Below are 15349 nucleotides of genomic sequence, written 5' to 3'. Positions count from 1 at the left end.
TTGTGTGCAATCTTTTGGTAGGTAATTTTGCAAGATATCTTGTAATCACTTCTGCAACATCCTTTTGCATAAGATGCATTAGCGTTTGTCATTTACTCTGGCCAGTGCTTCAACAAGAAGTGCATACAAATACGGTAGTAAAATATTCCCATCTTCTCACTGTCAGTCATTGTCATATTTTGTGGGTTTTATGGTGTGTGAATATCTCAAAATACTTTGCATTTGCCAGGTCAGGTCATGCATTTCACACACTGAACATTATTTAGTACCTAAAAAATTACCAGACATTGTGCTAAGGAAATGAGGAACACAAGATTACTAAGATAAGGTTTCTTGGAGGGAATTCGGCAGTATGCATCAAAATTAAAAAATGCACCTTCATTTTGACACACAATTTTACTCCTAGGAAACTTCTGCAGAAATACACACATGAAAATTATTTACAAGCATTATTTACAAAATATTTACATGCAAAAATATATTCTAAGATGCACCTGTCTCCCACCATATCCTCATATATTTTAATTTCTGAAATTGGATGCTTTTTACAATCAATGGAATCTTAGACTTGGTGAAATAAGAAAATGAAAAACTACAAAATCCTAAAAGTTGTTCAGTAGGAGAATGGCAAAATGAACAGAATACATTCATTTTGTAGAATACCAAGCAACTTTTAAAGAGGAAGAAACAATTTTTAGGTCACTATGGGGAAGTGTCTATGATATTGCAAGGTCCAGAAGCAAGTGAGAGAATATGTTCAAGAGCATGAGCTCTGAATTCAGCCTGCCCGGGTTCAGATTCTGGCTTTACCGTTTAGTAACTGTTACCTTAGTCTCTTTTGTGAAATAGGAATAAAAATAACACCTACTTTATAGGCTTGTTTTGTGAATTAATTGGAACGTGCATAAAAATGCTTAGCATAGCACTTGACTCTTAGTAAACACTCAATAACTGTTAGCACTTTTATTAGCACTATTAGGCTTGCAAATGGAAACTTCTGGAAGGTTATACAACACATTGTTAATAGTGGTCTTCTCTGGGGAAGAGGAGGGAGATTGCAAATAGGAGTAGACAGAAAAGGGACTTTCACTTTTTCATTTATATAGGTCTGTATTTGAAAAATTTTCTACTGTGAGGATGTACTACTTTTTAATAAAAAAAAAATAAGATATGGTTCCAGCCCCAAAGGAATTAATATAGTACAGGCTGGCACAGACCCACAGAAAAGCAATAATATAGATAGCTAAGAGATTCTGTGGGAGCCCAGAAGGGACTTATACCAGACCAGGAAAAGGGATGGGAGCCAGGAGGGTCTTCCTGGACCTGATGACTGAGAATTTGAATTTACTCAATATAATCAGAAATGTTGAATGTGCTTGCTGAATTAAATAAGCTAAGATACTGCGGATGACCCAGGATTTCTTCTTTGAGCTGCTTTTCTAATAGTGGCCCTGACTTGGTTACATGAGACAGTGGGGTGTTGAGTTTGGGAATCTCTCCCAAACAGTTGGAGAGATAAGAAAGAACACATGAGCTGTGGATTCTTGATCTGAGCTACGCAGATGCACAAAGAAAGTTTTAAAACATCCACTCTAGCTTGAATAAGAGAACGGTGAAAGCATGGGCGGCCCTTAATGTCAAATAGAATCAACAATATCCTGAGGATGCTGCCAACTGCTGATTGGAAAGTCTTACCATTTTGTATCAAGATTTCATGACAAAGAAACTAACATTGGTATCTATCAGCTATTGGCCCCATATTGAAAATCATGGGTAGGGTAGACTCTCCAATTACAGGTGTCTACTTGGGTCCCAGCTGTGTCTCTCAGGGGTCATTTGGTGTTACTTATCTATGTTTTTGGCACCAGGGACAGGTTTCGTGAAAGACAATTTTTCCATGGACCAGGGTTGGGGGAATGGTTTGGGGATGATTCAAGCACATTATATTTATTGTGTACTTTATTATCATTGCATTGTAATATAAAATGCAATAATTATACAGGTCACCATAATGTAGAAACAGTGGGAGCCCCAAGCTTGTTTTCCTGCAGCTAGATGGTCCCATGTGGGGGTGATGGGAGACAGTGACAGATTATCAGGCATTAGATTCTCATAAGGAGCACACAACCTAGATCCCTCACATATGTAGTTCACAATATGGTTCGTGCTCCTATAAAAATCTAATGCCACCACTGATCTGACAGGAGGCAGAGCTCTGGCAGTAATATGAGCGATGGGGAGCAGCTGTAAATACAGATGAAGCCTTACTTGCTCACCTACTGCTCACCTCCTGCTGTGCAGCCTGGTTCCTAATGGGCCATGGTACTGGTCCGTGGCCTGGCGGTTGAGGAGTGCTGCCTTAATGTACTGAATCTATCATTTCCTTAATACTCTTTAAAAATGTATTTTTAAAAATGCAGTAGGATATACTGTTCTAGAAGGTACCTGGGACTTTGGGTTTATCCATGTATGGTAAGGCCAATGGATCAGAAGACTATTGCTATGAAAAATATAGTTTTATTACTCACAATTCCTGATAGGGTTTGGCTGTGTCCCCACCTAAATCTTATCTTGAACTGTAGGTCCCATAATTACCACGTGCCGTGGGAGGAATTTGGTGGGGGATCATTGAATCATGGCGCCAATTACCTCTATGCTCTTCTTCTGATAGTGAATTCTTATGAGATCTGATGGTTTTATAAGGGGCTTTTCCCCCTTTGCTTGGCACTTCTCTCTCCTGCCTTCTTATGAAGGACTTGTTTGCTTCTCCTTCTGCCATGATTGTGTTTCCTGGGGCTTCCCAGCCATGGCGAACTGTGAGTCAATTAAACCCCTTTTCTTTATAAATTACCCCGTCTCAGGTATTTCTTCATAGCAGCATGAGAACAGTCTAATACAGTTCACGCCATGCCATGCAGAACCACAGGAGAGAACTTTGAGGTTGGTCACAGGCAGAGAGGATGAGAGGAAAGCCTAGGAAAAAGCCTTTATTGTGGTTTTTGCCAGGAGGAATGGGCGAGGCAAGGTACGCAGCTGAACAGGCTTAGGATTGGAGCATTTGAATAATTCAGGCCAGCTGTGGGCTATAGGGTAGTCCCTAATTGTGTGCTACCTGACCCTGGGATGATTAGGGCAGAGGAAACTTGCCTCTCGGAGTGGAAAAGCCAGAGAGAGGAGGTGGTTCAGAGTATGAGCTCTGAATTGGTTGGTCTGCATATTACAGGAAGGTCATCTGCTATCTCTCGGAATGAGCTAACCCTGGGACAGTCTCTTTCAGCTTGGTGAGTCCCCAAGATGTCAAGCCTCATAAGATGCAGAAAATGAAAAATGTGATTATACATATACATAGCATAAAATTTATTATTTTATCCATTTTAAAGTGTACGGTTCAGTGACATTAAGTACATTTACATTGTTTTGCAGCCATCATCACCATCCATCCACAGGAATTTTTTCACCTTGCAAAACTGATACTTTATGCCCATTAAACAGTAACTCCTCATTCTATCTTACCCTTGATCCCAGCAACCACCATTTTACTTCCTGTCTGTATAAGTTTTGCTACTCCAGGTATCTCAGATGTATGAAATCAAACAGTATTTGTCCTTCTATAACTGGCTTATTTCACTTAGCATAATGTCTTTGAGTTTCCTCTATATTGTAGCATGTATCAGAATTTCCTTCCTTTTTAAGGCTGAATCATATTTTATTGTCTGCATACACCACAGCTGGTTTATCCATTCATCTATTGATGGACACTTGGGTCACTTCTACCTTTTGGCTATTGTGAATAATGCTTCTAAGAAAACAGGTGTACAAATATTTCTTCATGTCCCTTTGAATTCTTTTGAGTATACAGAAATGGAATTGCCAGATCCTATGGTAATTCTATTTTTAATTTTTGGGGAATTGCCTTACTGTTTTTCATAGCCGCTGTACCATTTCCCACTAGCAGTACATAAGAGTTCCAGTTTCTCCACGTCCTCCTGTATTTTCTTCAGAAATTTTTATCATTTTAGGTTTTACATGTAGCTCTATGATCTATTTTGAATCAATTTTTATGTATGGTGTGAGCTATGGGTTGAAATTCATCTTTGGGAATACGGATGTCCAATTATTACAGCATCATTTGTTGAAAACACTATTCTTTCTCCATTGGATGACCTTTGCACCTTTGCCAAAAATCAATTTACAGGCAGGCCATGGCTCATGCCTGTAATCCCAGCACTTTGGAAGGTCAAGGTGGGGGGATTGCTTTAGCCCAGGAGTTTGAGACCAGCTCTGAGCAACATAGTGAGACCCCATCTCTACAAAAAGTAAAAAAAATTAGCTGGGCATGGTGGCATGCACCTGTAGCCCCAGCTACTTGGGGAGCTGAGGCAGGAGGATCACGTGAGCCCAGGTGGTTGAGGTTTCAGTGAGCCATGATTGCACTGCACTCCAGCTGGGAGACAGAGAGACACCCTGTCTCAAAAAACAAAAACAAAAACAGAAAAACTTGTCCCAGCTACCTGAGAGGCTGAGGTGGGAGGATCACTTGAGGCCAGGAGTTCAGACCAGCTTGGGAAACATAGGGAGATTCTGTCTCTAACAAAACAGAAGAAAACAAAACAAAACAAAACAAAAACAACCATATATGTGTAGGTCTACTTGTGAAGTCTCTATTTTGTTCCATTGATCTATGTGTCTGTCTTACCATCAATACCACACTGTCTTTTTTTTTTCTTTAGGAGACAGGGTCTTGCTCTGTCACCCATGCTGGAGTGCAGTGCATGATCATAGTTCACTGTAACCTTGAACTCCTGGGCTTAAGCCTCCTAAGTGGCTAAGACTATATTCATGTACCACTATGTCTGGCTAATTAAAGAAAATTGTAGAGATGGAGTCTTGCTGTGTTGCCCAGGCTGGTCTTAAACTCCTGGCCTCATATGATTCTCCCACCTCAGCCTCCCAAAGCTTACAGGTGTGAGCCACTGTGCCCAGCCTCACACTGTCTCAATTACTGTAATTTTATGCAAAGTCTTGATATCAGGCAGTGTGACTTCTCCAACTTTGCTTTTCTTTGTCAATATTGTTTCAGCAATTCCAGTTCTTTTGCCTTTCTATATAAATTTTAGACCCCACTTGTCAGTTTCTACAAAAAGTTTTGCTGAGATTTTGATTAAACCATAGAATTATTGTCTTTAATATTTATTCACAGGCTTTTTTTGTTTTTGTTTTTGTTTTTTTTTTTGAGACGGAGTCTCCCTCTGTTGCCCAGGCTGGAGTGCAGTGGCGTGATCTCGGCTCACTGCAACCTCTGCCTCCAGGGTTCACACCATTCTCCTGCCTCAGCCTCCCGAGTAGCTGGGACTACAGACGCCTACCACCTTGCCTGGCTAATTTTTTCTATTTTTAGTAGAGACAGGATTTCACCGTGTGAGCCAGATGGTCTCGATCTCCTGACCTCGTGTTCCATCCGCCTTGGCCTCTCAAAGTGCTGGGATTACAGGTGTGAGCCACCATGCTTGGCCCAGTGATTTTAACATTTTATACTGGACATTGTGGATAACATAGCAGAGGCTCTGGATTCTATTATCTTTCTTGGAAAAGTGTTGAGTTTTGTTTTAACTGGTAGTGAAATTACTAGTGACTCGTTCTTATGTTACAAAGGCATGGTTTGGGGCTTCTTTTGGTTGGGTCCATTTTGGTTTTGTGCCTTCTACGTGCTAGTTCTTGGATGTGGTCTTTCTGACTAATTTGTGACCCCTCTGGGTTTCAACAGAAAGACTGAGGAGTTTAAGCTCCTCTAATCTGGTGGAACTTGAGCTCCAAACTCTGCCTCCCCAGCACCGATCAATGCAGCTCTTTGCACTCTCCTCCAGATTTTTTGTTTTGTTTTGTTTTCTGCTGGGCTTCACAAATACAGTTTAAGAGTCAGCCAAGGATTTGAGGAGAGTTTATATTCTGATTTTTTAGGTCTCTTTTTTGTGGCTCTATCATTTCTGGGATTTCTCTCATCAAATTCCAGCCACCATGGGGGCCACAAACTCTAATCTGTGATTCTGCAGCCTAATAAGACTATTGCTTTCGGCTTGAGCTCTGTTCTCTGTGTGCTGTGCAGACTGGGTGAACCTTCAGAGGAAAAGCCAGGTAAATGTGGATGATTCCCATTTTATCAGGATGCTTACTGCCCCTCCAGTTTTCAGTTGTTCTCAAATACCTTCAATTTGTAAAAAATGTTTTGTTCAGAGTTTGTAGCTGTACCAGGCAGTGGAATTCGCCCAATATAAATTACTCCTCTACTACTAAAATCCAGAAATCTAATTAGTCTCAGCAGAGTTTACAATTCTAAACTCAGCTCTTCTGCTGAGTTTAGAATTGTACACTATAGAGACTGAAGAACAAGCCCCACTGAGCCAGTGTTGGCATTTGATGATCGTATCTACCTTGAATTTCTAAGGAACAGAGGTGTGACTAATTGAATCTACATCATTTTTGAAAAGTTCCAGATCAGAAATAAGTCTTAAGAGTGAGATAGCCTAAAAATTACCATCAGAGATCAGTCAAAAATCTGGTTCAAAAGCAACAGTTGCTCAGTTTTTGTTTTACGTAAAGTTTATTACTCTAGAACATCTTGCTTCTCTTCTTCATCAAAGCTGTGTGATTTTCTTCCAGTTTGTTTCTGGATCCTACACTAACTCAGAGACTATAAAAGGCACATAAATATGGTATTTGTCAATTTTGTTAGTGAACACTCTAAAGTGTCTTTCTCCATTTCTCCCACTAGGGGGCATCCCAGGCACAAAGGAGGCTGGGGTTCATGTGGGTCGCCTTTTTTCTCTTCTCTTCTCCTTTTCTCCTTTTCTGCTTTTCTGTTTTTTTTTCTTCTTCTTTTTCTTTTGTTTTTTGAGGCAGAGTTTCGCTCTTATCGCCCAGGCTGGAGTGCAGTGGTGTGACCTCGGCTCACTGCAACCCCCGCCTCCTGGGTTCAGGCGATTCTCCTGCCTCAGCTTCCCCAGTAGCTGAGATTACAGGCATGCACCACCACGCTCTGCTAATTTTTGTATTTTTAGTAGATACAGCGTTTCACCATGTTGGCCAGGCTGGTCTCGAAGTTCTGGCCTCAGGTGATCCTCCTACCTCGACCTCCCAAAGTGCTGGGATTACAGGCGTGAGCCACCGCGCCCAGCCGGATTTCTGTCTTCTTGAAGTTACTTTTTGGTATAAGTCGATTTTCATTTCTTCCTTCTTTTAAACCATCACAATAAGGAATATGTGAGAAAGTTTTAAGACAGGATTTACAGCCAATACCACGGTTAGCTTCATCTTGCTTTAAAATTCAACTTTAAATCTTGTCAGAGAACAATGTGAAAATAAAGCTATGATGACGGAGGAAGCTTTGACCCAGGTTTCTTCTCCCATTTCTCTCTACCTCTACACCCTCATTCATTCATTCGTTCATTCATTCATTAAATAACTATTGGAAACTTATGTGCCAGGTACAAAGCTAGGGACCAGCAAGCAGAGGTGAACAAGATGAACATGGTCCGTGCCCTCAGGGGCGCTCACGATCTGCTGGGAAAGACAGATATTAAATGGTAACTGCAAACTGCATCTAACTACCATTGTGATATGACCTTGAGTGAAACTACAGGGAAGTTGTGAGCGTGCAAAAGGGAGACCCTCATGTTCTTGAAATGTTGGCGTATCAGAGAAGGCACCTCTGAGCAAGAGGCACTTAATCTGAGACAAAGGAGTGGACATTAGCCAGGAGGAAGGGCACATGGGGAAAAGAACTTTTCACTCGTTCAACAGATAGCTATAGAGTATCTGCCATGGGCCAAGCCCTAGTCTAGATGCTGGGGACACATCAGTGAAGAGAACAGACAAGGTCTCTGCCCACATGAGGTCAACATCCTAGGGGGAGGAGATAGATAATAAAGAAGATAATAAATAAGTTAACAGTTAAATAACCAAAAATATTGTTAGTGGTGGCAAACCCCATGGAGGAAGTAAAACAGGGTGATGTGATAGCAAGTGACGAGGGGTGGGGTGGCTGCCTTAGAGATAGGGGTTAGGTTGGTCCTGTCTGAGAAGCTGTGACCTAGGGCATGGGGGAGAAAGGACCAGCTATGTGAAAATCTAGAAAATGGTGTCATGAATGGAGGAAACAGCACACACAAGGCCTTGAGACCAGAATGATCTTGTCATGTTTGGGGCCAGTGTGTGGCTACAGCTGAGTAGAGGAGGGGTGAGGTAGAACATGAGATATGAGAGGTAGCCAAGGGTCTGATCATTCAAAGTTTGGATTTTAAAACAGCACATGTTCTCACTCATAAGTGGGAGTTGAACAATGAGAACACATGGACACAGGGAGGGGAACATCACACACTGGGGCCTTTTGGAGGGTGAGGGGCAAGGGAAAAGAGAGCATTAGGACAAATACCTAATGCACGCAGGGCTTAAAACCTAGATGATAGATTGATAGGTGCAGCGAACCACCATGGCACACGTATACCTATATAACAAACCTCCACTTTCTGCACATGTATCCCAGAACTTAAAGTTAAAAAATAAAAAAAGTTTGGATTTTAGTCCAGAAGAGTAGATGCTCCAGAATGAGCAGTCCTTTTAACACCGAAGAAGAGAACAGACTCGCTGGCACTAGAGACCATATCTAGGGGACCATCAACTCGTTAATGTCCCTTGGTCTTTTATTCCGAAGACAAAAAAAAAAAAAATGAAGAATAAACAAAGTTGTGGAAAATGTACTGATTTCACCTATCGAGGATGAAAGCGCAAAATTACAAGAACAGGTTCCTGATCACTGGTCAACGAGGGCAAATGCTTGTCTTAACTACAAAAGAAACACCAACTCAACTACAAACCCTGCTTGTCGAGGCAAAGTAGCATTTTGTGATAGGGGGTTAAAGACAGACCTTCCAGCTTTTAATAATAAAGACCTTTTTAGGACACACAAAAAAAGTTTGGATTTTAAAGGCTGGGTATGGTGGCTCACAGCTATAATCCCAGCGCTTTGGGAGGCAGAGGTGGGAGGATTGCTTGAGGCCAGAAGTTTGAGACTAGCCTGGGCCACATAGCGAGACTTCTATCTCATCCAAAAAAAAAAAAAAAAGTCTGAGTTTTAATTCCATGGGCGGTCACTGGGTGTGTGGGTTGGCTTTCAGCAGAGGAATGATGTGATTAAGTCTAGGTTTTGAGATAACCCTGGCTGCTGTGTGTGTTTTTTAAGCAAATGGATACAAAAGCAAGATGTAGTAGACAGAATAATGCTCCTGAAAGATACCCCCATACAAATCCCTGGAACTTGTGAATATGTTGTGTTACATGGTAAAGAGGAATTAAGGGAGCAGATGGAATTAAGGTTGCTAATCAGCTGACCTTAAAATAAGGAGATTATCCTGGATCATCCATGTGGACCCAAAGTAATGACAAGGGTCCCTAAGTAGGGAAGAGAGAGGAAAAGGAGTCAGAACAAAAGAGATGCAGTGTGAAAAAGGCATCTTAAGCAGAGGAGATAGATAATAATGAAGATAATAAACAAGCAAATGGTGACTTTGCTGCTTTTGAAGATGGAAGGGGGCCCTGAGTCGAGAAATGTGGATAGCTTCTACAAGGTGGAAAAGGCAAGAAAAGGGATTCTCTCTACAAGCTTCCAGAAAGGAATCCAACCCTGCCGCCATCTTGATTTTGTTCCAGTAAGACCCATTTTAGACTTCTGACCTCCAGAACTGCAAGATAATAAATTTGGGTTGTTTTAAGTCACTAAGTTTGTAATAGTTGCTATGCCAGAGAGCTCTGTAAGAAAGCTACTGTAGGCCTGGCATGGTGGCTCACACCTTTAATCCCAGCACTTTGGGAGGCCAAGGTGGGCAGATCACTTGAGGCCAGGAGTTTGAGACCAGCCTGGCCAACATGGTAAAACCCTGTCTCTACTAAAAATACAAAAAATTAGCTGGGCATGGTGGTGCACGCCTGTAGTCCCAGCTACTCGGGAGACTGAGGCAGAAGAATTGCTTGAATCCGGGAGGTGGAGGTTGCAGTAAGCCAAGATCATGCTACTGTAGTCCAGCATGGGCAACAGAGCAAGACTCCATCTCAAAGGAAAAAAAAAAAAAAAAAAAAAAAGCTACTGTAATTGTTTAGATGAGCTTTGGTAATGGCTCAAGAAATACTTATTTACCTTCCCTCCTAGGCATGCTTTAGGTCCTCTTTCTTGGGGGTGATCAGGCCATTTCTATATAGGCAGAATTTGGCCTTTTATGAGTTCCTCCCAATACTTTCACTCCAAAGTACAACTAGTCCCCATGCATGGGATTCCACATGACCTGGGGGAGTAAACACTTGTTCACAGTGCCAGCAGCAGACGGCTTGGGTGCATCAGTGAACCAGTGTGTGGGTGCAAACTGGGAAAGGCTACACTGGGACAGGAAGAGAGATGAACGCCGTGACCGGGTCATTGCAGGTTTAACTGGGTGCTCACCCGAGGTTTGGAACAGGTACTCGAGATGAAACTCTCCGATGCTTCACGCAGGCAAGGCACAGAGGCAACTGTGTACTTTCCTCTCCTGACCCCTGATAAATAGATGTCTACTGGAATGAATGAATGAATGAATGTATTGGAAAGGGAATTCCTTCTTTCTGTGGCTTCTCCAGCAAGTGTAAGTGATGCTTGAGTTGTCTTTATGCCTGCCTCTCTTTGTACTTGTCCAAACCAGAATTCAAAATGTCTTGGTGCAGGGGCCTATTTTTATAGGGCAATTCCCCAGACTTAAATATTCAACACTCATGAGTATTTTTTAAGGATTAGTTGTAATCCATGAGTATGAATGTTATCTTACAAGATTTTTTTTTTTGGTAATTGGTGGGCCAGAACTGTCTCTTATATTTAGAAGCCTGAATCTAGGGTTACATATCAAGATACATGCATCGTGCTGTTTTGCTGAATGCAGCTGTCCTGCTGTAGGCCAAAGGTAATTTGCTGATCCAGGAGCTGAGGCCAGCGATTTTATGTCTGCATCTGTTTCTGCCCATAACTTGTGGGCAGAGACAGGGTAACTTCAAGAGCTGTAGCACTATCAGCCTCAGCAATGCAAAGAATGGTAGGACAGACACTGAGCCTGCCTTCCCTTCAGTACAGCCAGTGTGTTCTCCTGCAAAGTGACGGCATGACACTTTGCTCATGCCTCTGTCTGGGCATTCTCGTGTCTCCTTCTCATTGTTTATGTGTATCTGTTCCCCCCACTAGACTACTGCCACCTTCTCAGGGGTCTCTCTTAAACATACGGGAATTTCCAAAGCCCAGCCCAGTTTGTGTGGTTGAGCAGGTGCTCTATAAATATTGGGCAAAGGAGGAGCTGGATGAGAGTGACAACACCATGGGGAAATTTTTTGAAAAGCTATTAGGAGGCCAGGCGCGGTGGCTCATGCCTGTAATCCCAGCACTTTGGGAGGCCGAGGCAGGGGGATTGCCTGAGGTCAGGAGTTCGAGACCAGCCTGGCCAACATGGTAAAACCCCCGTCTCTACTAAAAATACAAAAAAATTAGCCAAGCGTGGTGGCACGTGCCTGTAATCCCACCTACTTGGGAAGCTGAAGCAGGAGAATCGCTTGAACCTGGGAGGCGGAGGTTGCAGTGAGCTGAGATTGTGCCATTGCACTCCAGCCTGGGCAATAAGAGTGAAACTCCACCTCAAAAAAAATAAAAAATAATAAAAAAAGAAAAGCTGTTAGGTTCCTTTTGCCCTGCACATGGAAGGTATAGTAAGAAGCAGCATGCTTAATGTGGACGCTGCTTTTTGTTTTATGTTTTTGCCTAGCAAATCTCTCTCCTTCTTCTGGTAAAAGCACTTTGGTTTTCCTTTGGGGAACCACCCTTCCCGCACCCTCAATCTATAAAGTTGGGGTGGAGCTGACCTCACATTCAGTTCCAGTGATTGAATCCTGACTTCAAGCCTGGCCAATGAGGGCACCACCTGCCCCTGGCCACAGCATCCATTTGTGTTGGTACAGTGGCTGTACCTGTTTGTTAATGACTGGCATCCATTTTGATAGGTCGGTTTCTGTTTTGTATCAATTGTTCATTATATTGAATTGAACCATTTTTTCCCCCCTGGCGCTATTAGGGAAGAAACTCTTTCCACAGGCATTGCTAAGCTGGTAGGAAAAAGTCCAAAGCTGTTGGCAGTCATCTTGTCCCTACTAAACTAAAATGAACTGAGCAAGTTGGGGCTGAGACATGGAAAGGGACACGTTCCCAGAAACCCTGAGCACCAGGATCCAGCTGCACCTGAAGCTATCCCTGGAATTTTCCGTTTTGTGAGAGTAAACTCTACTGTTTGCTCTATTTAGCCATTTTTTGTAACTGGCTGATGAAGGAATGTCTTGGCTGATAATACACCATTCTTTTTTTTTTTTTTTATACGAAATCTCACTCTGTCACCCAGGCTGGAGTGCAGTGGCATGATCTCAGCTCACTGCAACCTCTGCTTCCTGGGTTCAAGCGATTCTCCTGCCTAAGCCTCCCAAGTAGCTGGAACTACAGTCGTGTGCCACCATGCCCGGCTAATTTTTTGTGTTTTTAGTAGAGATGGGGTTTCACTGTGTTAGCTAGGATGGTCTCGATCTCCTGACCTTGTGATCTGCCTGCTCGGTCTCCCAAAATGCTGGGATTACAGGTGTGAGCCACTGCACCTGGCCACCAATCCTTTTTTAAACTGTGCTTTTGTGAGTGGAGCAGGGGCAATCTTAGCTTTGGAGGAAGCTCTGGACAAGCCCATCATCCCAACAAAGACCATTTTGTCGTTCTCAGGGCTTAGGACCTGGGGGACACCCAACAAAAATCAGTGGCCTTCTTGACCCCATGGATCACATTTAATAACAAGATTTTTCTGATTTTATTTTCGCTTTAATGGAACCAACATTTTCAGTGCCAAGTAGAAGGACATTTCTGGCCATAAATTAGTTCAGAGTGATGCCTCTCTAGCGCCACCTCTGGCCTCTCTGGGGTCTTCCCTGGGGACTGAGGGTTGGAATAGATGAGCTTATTTTGGTTATGGAAATCTCTGGAAAGTGGGGAACCCCAAGAAAACACAATTCACACACTGTGGTACACAGGCTTACTTAAAACCATTTTTATTCTGCCTCTCAGCAACACCTTTCATTTGATTTGGGTAAAAGACCAGGGACCCAAACACACACAAACAAAAAACAGGATGTCAGAAACAGAAATCAGGATCCAGTCTATTGGAATGATGCTAGAATCTCTGTGTGTTGAGATTTCGTGTCCCTGATTCAACATCCTCCTGGAACAAGTGCTGGCTCATCACAACATCCGGGTAAAATGACAGGTAGAATCTGATGTTCATCAGCTTTTATTTATTTTTTTGCTAGGGTTCAGTATATGAAAAAATGCTGAAATTTGTATTGGTATAGTACTTAGAAACCCCCCCGCCAATGGTTAGTCACATCTATGACAACAATTAATTCTCATAACAGCGCTGTGAGGTAAGGAGGCAGGCGTTCGTATCCCCATTTTGCAGGTGAAGGAATATTAGGCACAGAGAGGCTAAGAAACTTGCCTAAAATCGGCTTGCATAGCTAGTTAGTGGCCAATTAAAAACCGTGCAAAAACAAGAGGGCATTGGAACTCAGATATTGACTCTCAGCCTCTTATTCATTCAATTAGAATAATGTGCCTTTCTTTTTTCTTTTTCTTTCTTTTCTTTTTTTCTTTTTTGAGATGGAGTCTTGCTCTGTCACCTGGGCTGGAGTGTAGTGGTACAGTCTCAGCTCACGGCAACCTCCGCCTTCCAGATTCAAGTAATTCTCCTGCCTCAGCCTCCCTGGTAGCTGGGATTATGGGCATGCACCACCATGCCTGGCTAATTTTTGTATTTTTAGTAGAGATGGAGGTTCACCATGTTGGTCAGGCTAGTCTCGAACTCCTGACCTCAAGTGATGCGCCCACCTCGACCTCCCAAATTGTTGGGATTACAGGCGCCACCATGCCCAGCCAGCATAATCTGCCTTTCTTTTGCTTAATTATCACCATGTTTCTGACATTCATTCTTTGAAGTGACTTTTGCCATATACACATATGTAGTGTGTTAATTACTTGATATTTTCTTGAGTTCTCCTATTAAGTTAATTTATTTGAACAGAAACAATGTATCCTATCTCCCACTGTGGGAAGCTGTAAATGGAAGGTAATAAATAAAATAAATACCATGACACAAAACAATATCATTACATGCTTTCTAGACAGAAGACTCTGAACCTGAGACCTGCTCCTTCTTTGTTAAAAAGGGAAAAGAGCCGTAGTGTCTGAAAGGTGTAAAGGACCTGCTAGCACTAAACAGAGACTTTTTCCTTGCTGTAATCAGGATGAAAAAAGAATAGAAAACGGGAAACATTCTTTGTGATTTGGTATTACTTAATGTTGTTCCTAGAAACTACTTAAAAATTATCTTGTGTACCACCAGTGGCACACCCCTTGTGCTCTGTGAGACACTGGGTTGCCGTGTTCTGGCAGGCAGAATAATGGCATCATTGAACCAGTACATTCACACCTAAAGGGTTTACATTTGACAGAAAAGAAATACAATGGGTGGCATTTCCAGGTGGCATCCAGGAAAATCAAAGATCTTGCCTGAGACTTGCTAGAGAAAGAGAGGAGAGAGAGTGAGAAATTGGAAAAAAAAAACAAAACATATTCTATAAATACAGCCAGTTTATTCCCAAAACTGGGATAGAGGAAGTGCTCATGTACCTAGGATTGGCCACTAAGTCCATTCTCAGAGCCTGCGTTTGAGCGAAGAGTGAGGTTTTGGTCAAGTCGACCAACGTGGATGCAAGCAAGGGAGGGGGCCTATTTGGAAACGCAAGGATCAAGACAAGAGACCAGAAAAGCCCCTTCTTTGAGTGTTTAATGACCAGATGGGTAAACTCTGGGCATGGGAGTGCCGACTCCCAGAGGAGGAGTTACTGAAGGTTGTAAGAATAAAAGGAAAAGCAAATCCACAACTTGAACTCTACTGGACAATTTTAAACATGCTGCAAATGTTTGTGGTCAACGTCGTAAATACCAGCACCCGCTGCTCTTCCTAGAACCCTCCGTCTCCCCCAGTATGGAGATACCCCGGATCCCCTCAGTGAAAAGTTATGTGATTTCCTGAGGCTCGCCTCTGGAGGAGAGGAGTGGACACAACGGGATTCGCTCAACTGAGACAGTGAGACTTCATTTTGCTTTTTTCTGTTTTCTTTTCATTTTTAAAAATCAATGACTTTGGCTGATCCGGCTGTGCAGCTTGGATTTCCTACATTTTGGACTTTTTTTTTTTTTTTT

The sequence above is a fragment of the Colobus angolensis genome, unplaced genomic scaffold (genome assembly GCF_000951035.1).
Source record: "Colobus angolensis palliatus isolate OR3802 unplaced genomic scaffold, Cang.pa_1.0 Scaffold79, whole genome shotgun sequence".
NCBI lineage: Eukaryota > Metazoa > Chordata > Mammalia > Primates > Cercopithecidae > Colobus > Colobus angolensis.
The sequence above is the reverse complement of the archived record's forward strand: the minus strand, read 5'-3'. Positions refer to the sequence as shown.